Genomic DNA, 15,490 nt, shown 5'->3' on the forward strand with positions numbered 1-15,490 from the left:
CTGGAATCACATTGTGTCTACCCGAACCCTAACCCTAACCCCAACCCTAAGCATAATTATCTTCCACCATGGTGAGACCACACCAGGAAGCACATTGTGTCTAACCCTAACTGTAAACCTAACCATAAAACTAACCCTGTCGCTAACCATAACAATAACCCTAACCCCGACTCTCTTCTAGCTTGGTAAGACCACACCTGAAATCACAGGTCAGATCACCCTAAAGCTAACCCTAACCCAAACCCTAACCCTAACCCTAACCCTAACCCTACCCCTAACCCAAACCCTAACCCTAACTCTAACCCTAACCTTAACCCTAACCCTAACTATATCCCGAATCCTAATCCTTACCGTAAACCTAACCCCAACCCCAACCCCAACTCCAACCCTAACCCTAACCCTAACCCAAACCCTAACCCTAACCCTAACCCTAACCCTAACCCTAACCCTAACCCTAACCCTAACCCTAACCCTAACCGTAACCCTAACCCTAACCCTAAACGTAACCGTAACCCTAACCCTAACCCTAACCCTAACCCTAACCCTAACCCTAACCCAAACCCTAACCCTAACCCAAACCCTAACTCTAACCCTAACCCTAACCCTAACCCTAACCCTAACCCTAACCGTAACCCTAACCCTAACCCTAAACGTAACCGTAACCCTAACCCAAACCCTAACCCTAACCCTAACCCAAACCCTAACACTAACTCTAACCCTAACCCTAACCCTAACCATATCCCAAACCCTAATCCTTACCGTGAACCTAACCCCAACCCCAACCCCAACTCCAACCGTAACCCTGACTCAAACCCTAACCCTAACCCTAACCCAAACCCTAACCCTAACCCTAACCCAAACCCTAACACTACCTCTAACCCTAACCCTAACCATATCCCGAACCCTAATCCTAACCGTAAACCTAACCCCAACCCCAACCCCAACTCTAACCCCAACCCAAACCCCAACCCTAACCATAACCGTAACCCTAACCCTAACCTAACCCTAACCCTAATCCTTACCTTAAACACAACTGGAATCACATTGTGTCTACCCTAACCTTAACCCTAACCCTAACCCTAACCCTAACCCTAACCCTAACCCTAACCCTAACCCTAACCCTAACCCTTACCCTAAACACAACTGGAATTACATTCTGTCAACCCTAACCCTAAACCTAACCCCAACCCTAAGCCTAAGTATCTTCTGCCATGGTCAGAGCACACCAGGAACCACATTGTGTCTAACCCTTAATGTCAACCTAACCATAAATCTAACCCTGTCGCTAACCATAACACTAACCCTAACCCCAAATCTCTTCTGCCTTGGTAAGACCACACCTGAAATCACAGGTCAGACCACCCTAAAGTTAACACTAACCCAAACCCTAACCCTAACCCTAACCATAACCCTAACCCTTACCCTAAACATAACTGGAATCACATTGTGTCTACCCGAACCCTCACCCTAACCCCAACCCTAAGCATAATTATCTTCCGCCATGGTCAGACCACACCAGGAACCACATTGTGTCTAACCCTAACTGTAAACCTAACCATAAACCTAACCCTGTCGCTCACCATAACACTAACCCTAACCCCGACTCTCTTCTGCCTTGGTAAGACCACTCCTCAAATCACAGGTCAGATCACCCTAAAGCTAACCCTAACCCAAACCCTAACCCTAACCCTATCCCTAACCCAAACCCTAACCCTAACTCTAACCCTAACCCTAACCCTAACCCTAACCATATCCCGAATCCTAATCCTTACCGAAAACCTAACCCCAACCCCAACCCCAACTCCAACCCTAACGCAAACCCAAACCCTAACCCTAACCCTAACCGTAACCCTAACCCTAACCCTAAACGTAACCGTAACCCTAACCCAAACCCTAACCCTAACAATAACCCAAACCCTAACACTAACCCTAACCCTAACACTAACCATATCCCAAACCCTAATCCTTACCGTGCACCTGACCCCAACCCCAACCCCAACTCCAACCGTAACCCTAACTCAAGCCCTAACCCTAACCCTAAACCCTAACCCTAACCCTAACCCTAACCCAAACCCTAACCTTAACTCTAACCCTAACCCTAACCCTAACCCTAACCCTAACCCTAACCCTAACCCTAACCCCTAACCCTAACCCTAACCCTAACCCTAACCCTAACCATAACCCTAACCCTAACCCTAACCCTAACCCTAACCCTAACCCTAACCCTAACCCAAACCCTAACCCTAACCCTAACCCTAACCCTAACCCTAACCCTAACCCTAACCTTAACCCTAACCCTAACTATATCCCGAATCCTAATCCTTACCGTAAACCTAACCCCAACCCCAACCCCAACTCCAACCCTAACCCTAACCCAAACCCTAACCCTAACCCTAACCCTAACCGTAACCCTAACCCTAACCCTAAACGTAACCGTAACCCTAACCCAAACTCTAACCCTAACCCTAACCAAATCCCAAACCCTAATCCTTACCGTGAACCTAACCCCAACCCCAACCCCAACTCCAACCGTAACCCTGACTCAAACCCTAACCCTAACCCTAACCCTAACCCAAACCCTAACCCTAACCCTAACCCAAACCCTAACACTACCTCTAACCCTAACCCTAACCCTAACCATATCCCGAACCCTAATCCTAACCGTAAACCTAACCCCAACCCCAACCCCAACTCTAACCCCAACCCAAACCCCAACCCTAACCATAACCGTAACCCTAACCCTAACCTAACCCTAACCCTAATCCTTACCTTAAACACAACTGGAATCACATTGTGTCTACCCTAACCTTAACCCTAACACTAACCCTAACCCTAACCCTAACCCTAACCCTAACCCTAACCCTAACCCTAACCCTTACCCTAAACACAACTGGAATTACATTCTGTCAACCCTAACCCTAAACCTAACCCCAACCCTAAGCCTAAGTATCTTCTGCCATGGTCAGACCACACCAGGAACCACATTGTGTCTAACCCTTAATGTCAACCTAACCATAAATCTAACCCTGTCGCTAACCATAACACTAACCCTAACCCCAAATCTCTTCTGCCTTGGTAAGACCACACCTGAAATCACAGGTCAGACCACCCTAAAGTTAACACTAACCCAAACCCTAACCCTAACCCTAACCCTAACCATAACCCTAACCCTTACCCTAAACATAACTGGAATCACATTGTGTCTACCCGAACCCTCACCCTAACCCCAACCCTAAGCATAATTATCTTCCGCCATGGTCAGACCACACCAGGAACCACATTGTGTCTAACCCTAACTGTAAACCTAACCATAAACCTAACCCTGTCGCTCACCATAACACTAACCCTAACCCCGACTCTCTTCTGCCTTGGTAAGACCACTCCTCAAATCACAGGTCAGATCACCCTAAAGCTAACCCTAACCCGAACCCTAACCCTAACCCTATCCCTAACCCAAACCCTAACCCTAACTCTAACCCTAACCCTAACCCTAACCCTAAACGTAACCGTAACCCTAACCCAAACCCTAACCCTAACAATAACCCAAACCCTAACACTAACCCTAACCCTAACCCTAACCATATCCCAAACCCTAATCCTTACCGTGCACCTGACCCCAACCCCAACCCCAACTCCAACCGTAACACTAACTCAAGCCCTAACCCTAACCCTAAACCCTAACCCTAACCCTAACCCTAACCCAAACCCTAACCTTAACTCTAACCCTAACCCTAACCCTAACCCTAACCCTAACCCTAACCCTAACCCCTAACCCTAACCCTAACCCTAACCCTAACCCTAACCCTAACCCTAACCCTAACCCTAACCCAAACCCTAACCCTAACCCTAACCCTAACCCTAACCCTAACCCTAACCCTAACCCTAACCCTAACCCTAACCCTAACCATATCCCGAACCCAAACCCTAACCCTAACCCTAACCATATCCCGAACCCTAATCCTAACTGTAAACCTAACCCCAACCCCAACCCCAACTCTAACCCCAACCCAAACCCTACCCCAAACATAACCCTAACCCTAACACAAACCCTAACCTAACACTAACCCTAACCCTGACAATAACCCCAACCCTAAGCATAATTATCTTCCGCCATGGTAAGACCACACCATGAACCACATTGTGTCTAACCCTAACTGTAAACCTAACCATAAACCTAACCCTGTTGCTAACCCTAACCCTAACCCCAACTTTCTTCTGCCTTGGTAAGACCACATCTGAAATCACAGGTCAGACCACCCTAAAACTAACCCTAACCCAAACCCTAACCCTAACCCTAACACTAACCCTAACTCTAACCCTAATCCTAACCCAAACACTAACCCTAACCCAAACCCTAATACTAACTCTAACCCTAACCCTAACCCTAACCATATTCCAAACCCTAATCCTTACCGTGAACCTCACCCCAACCCAAACCCCAACTCCAACCGTAACCCTAACTCAAACCATAACCCAAACCCTAACCCTAACGCTAACCCTAACCATAACCCTAACCCTAACCCTAACCCTAACCCTAACCCTAACCCTAACCTAGCCCTAACCCTAACCCTTACCCTAAACACAACTGGAATCACATTGTGTCTACCCTAACCCTAACCCTAACCCTAACTCTTACCCTAACCCTAACCCTAACCCTAAACCAAACCCTAACACTAACTCTAACCCTAACCCTAACCCTAACCCTAACGATATCCCGAACCCTAATCCTTTAACGTGAACCTAACCCCAACCCCAACCCCAACTCCAACCGTAACTCTAACCCAAACCCTAACACTAACACTAACTCTCACCCTAACTCAAACCCTAACCCTAACCCTAACCCTAACCCCAACTCTCTTCTGCCTTGGTAAGACCACACCTGAAATCACAGGTCATACCACCCTAAAGCTAACACTAACACAATCCCTAACCCTAACCCTAACCCTAACCTTAACCCTAACCCTAACCCTAACCCTTACCCTAAACACAACTGGAATCACATTGTGTCTACCCGAACCCTAACCCTAACCCCAACCCTAAGCATAATTATCTTCCGCCATGGTGAGACCACACCAGGAAGCACATTGTGTCTAACCCTAACTGTAAACCTAACCATAAAACTAACCCTGTCGCTAACCATAACAATAACCCTAACCCCGACTCTCTTCTAGCTTGGTAAGACCACACCTGAAATCACAGGTCAGATCACCCTAAAGCTAACCCTAACCCAAACCCTCACCCTAACCCTAACCCTAACCCTAACCCAAACCCTAACCTTAACTCTAACCGTAACCCTAACTCAAGCCCTAACCCTAACCCTAAACCCTAACCCTAACCCTAACCCTAAACCCTAACCCTAACCCTAACCCTAACCCAAACCCTAACCTTAACTCTAACTCTAACCCTAACCCTAACCCTAACCCTAACCCTAACCCTAACCCTAACCATATCCCGAACCCTAACCCTAACCCTAACCCTAACCCTAACCATATCCCGAACCCTAATCCTAACTGTAAACCTAACCCCAACCCCAACCCCAACTCTAACCCCAACCCAAACCCTACCCCAAACATAACCCTAACCCTAACACAAACCCTAACCTAACACTAACCCTAACCCTGACCCTAACCCCAACCCTAAGCATAATTATCTTCCGCCATGGTAAGACCACACCATGAACCACATTGTGTCTAACCCTAACTGTAAACCTAACCATAAACCTAACCCTGTTGCTAACCCTAACCCTAACCCCAACTTTCTTCTGCCTTGGTAAGACCACATCTGAAATCACAGGTCAGACCACCCTAAAACTAACCCTAACCCAAACCCTAACCCTAACCCTAACACTAACCCTAACTCTAACCCTAATCCTAACCCAAACACTAACCCTAACCCAAACCCTAATACTAACTCTAACCCTAACCCTAACCCTAACCATATTACAAACCCTAATCCTTACCGTGAACCTCACCCCAACCCAAACCCCAACTCCAACCGTAACCCTAACTCAAACCATAACCCAAACCCTAACCCTAACCCTAACCCTAACCATAACCCTAACCCTAACCCTAACCCTAACCCTAACCCTAACCCTAACCTAGCCCTAACCCTAACCCTTACCCTAAACACAACTGGAATCACATTGTGTCTACCCTAACCCTAACCCTAACCCTAACTCTTACCCTAACCCTAACCCTAACCCTAAACCAAACCCTAACAATAACTCTAACCCTAACCCTAACCCTAACCATATCCTGAACCCTAATCCTTTAACGTGAACCTAACCCCAACCCCAACCCCAACTCCAACCGTAACTCTAACCCAAACCCTAACCCTAACACTAACTCTCACCCTAACTCAAACCCTAACCCTAACCCTAACCCCAACTCTCTTCTGCCTTGGTAAGACCACACCTGAAATCACAGGTCATACCACCCTAAAGCTAACACTAACACAATCCCTAACCCTAACCCTAACCCTAACCTTAACCCTAACCCTAACCCTAACCCTTACCCTAAACACAACTGGAATCACATTGTGTCTACCCGAACCCTAACCCTAACCCCAACCCTAAGCATAATTATCTTCCACCATGGTGAGACCACACCAGGAAGCACATTGTGTCTAACCCTAACTGTAAACCTAACCATAAAACTAACCCTGTCGCTAACCATAACAATAACCCTAACCCCGACTCTCTTCTAGCTTGGTAAGACCACACCTGAAATCACAGGTCAGATCACCCTAAAGCTAACCCTAACCCAAACCCTAACCCTAACCCTACCCCTAACCCTACCCCTAACCCAAACCCTAACCCTAACTCTAACCCTAACCTTAACCCTAACCCTAACTATATCCCGAATCCTAATCCTTACCGTAAACCTAACCCCAACCCCAACCCCAACTCCAACCCTAACCCTAACCCTAACCCAAACCCTAACCCTAACCCTAACCCTAACCCTAACCCTAACCCTAACCCTAACCCTAACCCTAACCCTAACCCTAACCGTAACCCTAACCCTAACCCTAAACGTAACCGTAACCCTAACCCTAACCCTAACCCTAACCCTAACCCTAACCCTAACCCTAACCCTAACCCAAACCCTAACTCTAACCCTAACCCTAACCCTAACCCTAACCCTAACCCTAACCCTAACCGTAACCCTAACCCTAACCCTAAACGTAACCGTAACCCTAACCCAAACCCTAACCCTAACCCTAACCCAAACCCTAACACTAACTCTAACCCTAACCCTAACCCTAACCATATCCCAAACCCTAATCCTTACCGTGAACCTAACCCCAACCCCAACCCCAACTCCAACCGTAACCCTGACTCAAACCCTAACCCTAACCCTAACCCAAACCCTAACCCTAACCCTAACCCAAACCCTAACACTACCTCTAACCCTAACCCTAACCCTAACCATATCCCGAACCCTAATCCTAACCGTAAACCTAACCCCAACCCCAACCCCAACTCTAACCCCAACCCAAACCCCAACCCTAACCATAACCGTAACCCTAACCCTAACCTAACCCTAACCCTAATCCTTACCTTAAACACAACTGGAATCACATTGTGTCTACCCTAACCTTAACCCTAACACTAACCCTAACCCTAACCCTAACCCTAACCCTAACCCTAACCCTAACCCTAACCCTAACCCTAACCCTTACCCTAAACACAACTGGAATTACATTCTGTCAACCCTAACCCTAAACCTAACCCCAACCCTAAGCCTAAGTATCTTCTGCCATGGTCAGAGCACACCAGGAACCACATTGTGTCTAACCCTTAATGTCAACCTAACCATAAATCTAACCCTGTCGCTAACCATAACACTAACCCTAACCACAAATCTCTTCTGCCTTGGTAAGACCACACCTGAAATCACAGGTCAGACCACCCTAAAGTTAACACTAACCCAAACCCTAACCCTAACCCTAACCCTAACCATAACCCTAACCCTTACCCTAAACATAACTGGAATCACATTGTGTCTACCCGAACCCTCACCCTAACCCCAACCCTAAGCATAATTATCTTCCGCCATGGTCAGACCACACCAGGAACCACATTGTGTCTAACCCTAACTGTAAACCTAACCATAAACCTAACCCTGTCGCTCACCATAACACTAACCCTAACCCCGACTCTCTTCTGCCTTGGTAAGACCACTCCTCAAATCACAGGTCAGATCACCCTAAAGCTAACCCTAACCCAAACCCTAACCCTAACCCTATCCCTAACCCAAACCCTAACCCTAACTCTAACCCTAACCCTAACCCTAACCCTAACCCTAACCCTAACCATATCCCGAATCCTAATCCTTACCGAAAACCTGACCCCAACCCCAACCCCAACTCCAACCCTAACGCAAACCCAAACCCTAACCCTAACCCTAACCGTAACCCTAACCCTAACCCTAAACGTAACCGTAACCCTAACCCAAACCCTAACCCTAACAATAACCCAACCCCTAACACTAACCCTAACCCTAACCCTAACCCTAACCATATCCCAAACCCTAATCCTTACCGTGCACCTAACCCCAACCCCAACCCCAACTCCAACCGTAACCCTAACTCAAGCCCTAACCCTAACCCTAAACCCTAACCCTAACCCTAACCCTAAACCCTAACCCTAACCCTAACCCTAACCCAAACCCTAACCTTAACTCTAACCCTAACCCTAACCCTAACTCTAACCCTAACCCTAACCCTAACCCTAACCCTAACCCTAACCCTAACCCTAACCATATCCCGAACCCTAACCCTAACCCTAACCCTAACCCTAACCATATCCCGAACCCTAATCCTAACTGTAAACCTAACCCCAACCCCAACCCCAACTCTAACCCCAACCCAAACCCTACCCCAAACATAACCCTAACCCTAACACAAACCCTAACCTAACACTAACCCTAACCCTGACCCTAACCCCAACCCTAAGAATAATTATCTTCCGCCATGGTAAGACCACACCATGAACCACATTGTGTCTAACCCTAACTGTAAACCTAACCATAAACCTAACCCTGTTGCTAACCCTAACCCTAACCCCAACTTTCTTCTGCCTTGGTAAGACCACATCTGAAATCACAGGTCAGACCACCCTAAAACTAACCCTAACCCAAACCCTAACCCTAACCCTAACACTAACCCTAACTCTAACCCTAATCCTAACCCAAACACTAACCCTAACCCAAACCCTAATACTAACTCTAACCCTAACCCTAACCCTAACCATATTCCAAACCCTAATCCTTACCGTGAACCTCACCCCAACCCAAACCCCAACTCCAACCGTAACCCTAACTCAAACCATAACCCAAACCCTAACCCTAACCCTAACCCTAACCATAACCCTAACCCTAACCCTAACCCTAACCCTAACCCTAACCTAGCCCTAACCCTAACCCTTACCCTAAACACAACTGGAATCACATTGTGTCTACCCTAACCCTAACCCTAACCCTAACCCTAACCCTAACTCTTACCCTAACCCTAACCCTAACCCTAAACCAAACCCTAACACTAACTCTAACCCTAACCCTAACCCTAACCATATCCCGAACCCTAATCCTTTAACGTGAACCTAACCCCAACCCCAACCCCAACTCCAACCGTAACTCTAACCCAAACCCTAACCCTAACACTAACTCTCACCCTAACTCAAACCCTAACCCTAACCCTAACCCTAACCCCAACTCTCTTCTGCCTTGGTAAGACCACACCTGAAATCACAGGTCATACCACCCTAAAGCTAACACTAACACAATCCCTAACCCTAACCCTAACCCTAACCTTAACCCTAACCCTAACCCTAACCCTTACCCTAACCCTAACCATATCCCGAACCCTAATCCTAACTGTAAACCTAACCCCAACCCCAACCCCAACTCTAACCCCAACCCAAACCCTACCCCAAACATAACCCTAACCCTAACACAAACCCTAACCTAACACTAACCCTAACCCTGACCCTAACCCCAACCCTAAGCATAATTATCTTCCGCCATGGTAAGACCACACCATGAACCACATTGTGTCTAACCCTAACTGTAAACCTAACCATAAACCTAACCCTGTTGCTAACCCTAACCCTAACCCCAACTTTCTTCTGCCTTGGTAAGACCACATCTGAAATCACAGGTCAGACCACCCTAAAACTAACCCTAACCCAAACCCTAACCCTAACCCTAACACTAACCCTAACTCTAACCCTAATCCTAACCCAAACACTAACCCTAACCCAAACCCTAATACTAACTCTAACCCTAACCCTAACCCTAACCATATTCCAAACCCTAATCCTTACCGTGAACCTCACCCCAACCCAAACCCCAACTCCAACCGTAACCCTAACTCAAACCATAACCCAAACCCTAACCCTAACCCTAACCCTAACCATAACCCTAACCCTAACCCTAACCCTAACCCTAACCTAGCCCTAACCCTAACCCTTACCCTAAACACAACTGGAATCACATTGTGTCTACCCTAACCCTAACCCTAACCCTAACCCTAACCCTAACTCTTACCCTAACCCTAACCCTAACCCTAAACCAAACCCTAACACTAACTCTAACCCTAACCCTAACCCTAACCATATCCCGAACCCTAATCCTTTAACGTGAACCTAACCCCAACCCCAACCCCAACTCCAACCGTAACTCTAACCCAAACCCTAACCCTAACACTAACTCTCACCCTAACTCAAACCCTAACCCTAACCCTAACCCCAACTCTCTTCTGCCTTGGTAAGACCACACCTGAAATCACAGGTCATACCACCCTAAAGCTAACACTAACACAATCCCTAACCCTAACCCTAACCCTAACCTTAACCCTAACCCTAACCCTAACCCTTACCCTAAACACAACTGGAATCACATTGTGTCTACCCGAACCCTAACCCTAACCCCAACCCTAAGCATAATTATCTTCCGCCATGGTGAGACCACACCAGGAAGCACATTGTGTCTAACCCTAACTGTAAACCTAACCATAAACCTAACCCTGTCGCTAACCATAACAATAACCCTAACCCCGACTCTCTTCTAGCTTGGTAAGACCACACCTGAAATCACAGGTCAGATCACCCTAAAGCTAACCCTAACCCAAACCCTAACCCTAACCCTAACCCTAACTCTACCCCTAACCCAAACCCTAACCCTAACTCTAACCCTAACCTTAACCCTAACCCTAACTATATCCCGAATCCTAATTCTTACCGTAAACCTAACCCCAACCCCAACCCCAACTCCAACCCTAACCCTAACCCTAACCCAAACCCTAACCCTAACCCTAACCCTAACCCTAACCCTAACCCTAACCCTAACCCTAACCGTAACCCTAACCCTAACCCTAAACGTAACCGTAACCCTAACCCTAACCCTAACCCTAACCCTAACCCTAACCCTAACCCTAACCCTAACCCAAACCCTAACCCTAACCCTAACCCTAACCCTAACCCTAACCCTAACCCTAAACCTAACCCTAACCGTAACCCTAACCCTAACCCTAAACGTAACCGTAACCCTAACCCAAACCCTAACCCTAACCCTAACCCAAACCCTAACACTAACTCTAACCCTAACCCTAACCCTAACCATATCCCAAACCCTAATCCTTACCGTGAACCTAACCCCAACCCCAACCCCAACTCCAACCGTAACCCTGACTCAAACCCTAACCCTAACCCTAACCCAAACCCTAACCCTAACCCTAACCCAAACCCTAACACTACCTCTAACCCTAACCCTAACCCTAACCATATCCCGAACCCTAATCCTAACCGTAAACCTAACCCCAACCCCAACCCCAACTCTAACCCCAACCCAAACCCCAACCCTAACCATAACCGTAACCCTAACCCTAACCTAACCCTAACCCTAATCCTTACCTTAAACACAACTGGAATCACATTGTGTCTACCCTAACCTTAACCCTAACCCTAACCCTAACCCTAACCCTAACCCTAACCCTAACCCTAACCCTAACCCTAACCCTAACCCTAACCCTTACCCTAAACACAACTGGAATTACATTCTGTCAACCCTAACCCTAAACCTAACCCCAACCCTAAGCCTAAGTATCTTCTGCCATGGTCAGAGCACACCAGGAACCACATTGTGTCTAACCCTTAATGTCAACCTAACCATAAATCTAACCCTGTCGCTAACCATAACACTAACCCTAACCCCAAATCTCTTCTGCCTTGGTAAGACCACACCTGAAATCACAGGTCAGACCACCCTAAACTTAACACTAACCCAAACCCTAACCCCAACCCTAACCCTAACCCTAACCCTAACCCTTACCCTAAACATAACTGGAATCACATTGTGTCTACCCGAACCCTCACCCTAACCCCAACCCTAAGCATAATTATCTTCCGCCATGGTCAGACCACACCAGGAACCACATTGTGTCTAACCCTAACTGTAAACCTAACCATAAACCTAACCCTGTCGCTCACCATAACACTAACCCTAACCCCGACTCTCTTCTGCCTTGGTAAGACCACTCCTCAAATCACAGGTCAGATCACCCTAAAGCTAACCCTAACCCAAACCCTAACCCTAACCCTATCCCTAACCCAAACCCTAACCCTAACTCTAACCCTAACCCTAACCCTAACCCTAACCATATCCCGAATCCTAATCCTTACCGAAAACCTGACCCCAACCCCAACCCCAACTCCAACCCTAACGCAAACCCAAACCCTAACCCTAACCCTAACCGTAACCCTAACCCTAACCCTAAACGTAACCGTAACCCTAACCCAAACCCTAACCCTAACAATAACCCAAACCCTAACACTAACCCTAACCCTAACCCTAACCCTAACCATATCCCAAACCCTAATCCTTACCGTGCACCTAACCCCAACCCCAACCCCAACTCCAACCGTAACCCTAACTCAAGCCCTAACCCTAACCCTAAACCCTAACCCTAACCCTAACCCTAAACCCTAACCCTAACCCTAACCCTAACCCAAACCCTAACCTTAACTCTAACCCTAACCCTAACCCTAACCCTAACCCTAACTCTAACCCTAACCCTAACCCTAACCCTAACCCTAACCCTAACCCTAACCCTAACCCTAACCATATCCCGAACCCTAACCCTAACCCTAACCCTAACCCTAACCATATCCCGAACCCTAATCCTAACTGTAAACCTAACCCCAACCCCAACCCCAACTCTAACCCCAACCCAAACCCTACCCCAAACATAACCCTAACCCTAACACAAACCCTAACCTAACACTAACCCTAACCCTGACCCTAACCCCAACCCTAAGCATAATTATCTTCCGCCATGGTAAGACCACACCATGAACCACATTGTGTCTAACCCTAACTGTAAACCTAACCATAAACCTAACCCTGTTGCTAACCCTAACCCTAACCCCAACTTTCTTCTGCCTTGGTAAGACCACATCTGAAATCACAGGTCAGACCACCCTAAAACTAACCCTAACCCAAACCCTAACCCTAACCCTAACACTAACCCTAACTCTAACCCTAATCCTAACCCAAACACTAACCCTAACCCAAACCCTAATACTAACTCTAACCCTAACCCTAACCCTAACCATATTCCAAACCCTAATCCTTACCGTGAACCTCACCCCAACCCAAACCCCAACTCCAACCGTAACCCTAACTCAAACCATAACCCAAACCCTAACCCTAACCCTAACCCTAACCATAACCCTAACCCTAACCCTAACCCTAACCCTAACCCTAACCTAGCCCTAACCCTAACCCTTACCCTAAACACAACTGGAATCACATTGTGTCTACCCTAACCCTAACCCTAACCCTAACCCTAACCCTAACTCTTACCCTAACCCTAACCCTAACCCTAAACCAAACCCTAACACTAACTCTAACCCTAACCCTAACCCTAACCATATCCCGAACCCTAATCCTTTAACGTGAACCTAACCCCAACCCCAACCCCAACTCCAACCGTAACTCTAACCCAAACCCTAACCCTAACACTAACTCTCACCCTAACTCAAACCCTAACCCTAACCCTAACCCTAACCCCAACTCTCTTCTGCCTTGGTAAGACCACACCTGAAATCACAGGTCATACCACCCTAAAGCTAACACTAACACAATCCCTAACCCTAACCCTAACCCTAACCTTAACCTTAACCCTAACCCTAACCCTTACCCTAAACACAACTGGAATCACATTGTGTCTACCCGAACCCTAACCCTAACCCCAACCCTAAGCATAATTATCTTCCGCCATGGTGAGACCACACCAGGAAGCACATTGTGTCTAACCCTAACTGTAAACCTAACCATAAACCTAACCCTGTCGCTAACCATAACAATAACCCTAACCCCGACTCTCTTCTAGCTTGGTAAGACCACACCTGAAATCACAGGTCAAATCACCCTAAAGCTAACCCTAACCCAAACCCTAACCCTAACCCTACCCCTAACCCAAACCCTAACCCTAACTCTAACCCTAACCTTAACCCTAACCCTAACTATATCCCGAATCCTAATCCTTACCGTAAACCTAACCCCAACCCCAACCCCAACTCCAACCCTAACCCTAACCCAAACCCTAACCCTAACCCTAACCCTAACCCTAACCCTAACCCTAACCCTAACCCTAACCCTAAACGTAACCGTAACCCTAACCCAAACCCTAACCCTAACCCTAACCCAAACCCTAACACTAACTCTAACCCTAACCCTAACCCTAACCATATCCCAAACCCTAATCCTTGCCGTGAACCTAACCCCAACCCCAACCCCAACTCCAACCGTAACCTGGACTCAAACCCTAACCCTAACCCTAACCCTAACCCAAACCCTAACCCTAACCCTAACCCAAACCCTAACACTACCTCTAACCCTAACCCTAACCCTAACCATATCCCGAACCCTAATCCTAACCGTAAACCTAACCCCAACCCCAACCCCAACTCTAACCCCAACCCAAACCCCAACCCTAACCATAACCGTAACCCTAACCCTAACCTAACCCTAACCCTAATCCTTACCTTAAACACAACTGGAATCACATTGTGTCTACCCTAACCTTAACCCTAACACTAACACTAACCCTAACCCTAACCCTAACCCTAACCCTTACCCTAAACACAACTGGAATTACATTCTGTCAACCCTAACCCTAAACCTAACCCCAACCCTAAGCCTAAGTATCTTCTGCCATGGTCAGACCACACCAGGAACCACATTGTGTCTAACCCTTAATGTCAACCTAACCATAAATCTAACCCTGTCGCTAACCATAACACTAACCCTAACCCCAAATCTCTTCTGCCTTGGTAAGACCACACCTGAAATCAAAGGTCAGACCACCCTAAAGTTAACACTAACCCAAACCCTAACCCTAACCCTAACCATAACCCTAACCCTTACCCTAAACATAACTGGAATCACATTGTGTCTACCCGAACCCTCACCCTAACCCCAACCCTAAG

This window comes from Anolis sagrei, chromosome 1 (genome assembly GCF_037176765.1).
Source record: "Anolis sagrei isolate rAnoSag1 chromosome 1, rAnoSag1.mat, whole genome shotgun sequence".
Taxonomy (NCBI): Eukaryota; Metazoa; Chordata; class Lepidosauria; order Squamata; family Dactyloidae; genus Anolis; species Anolis sagrei.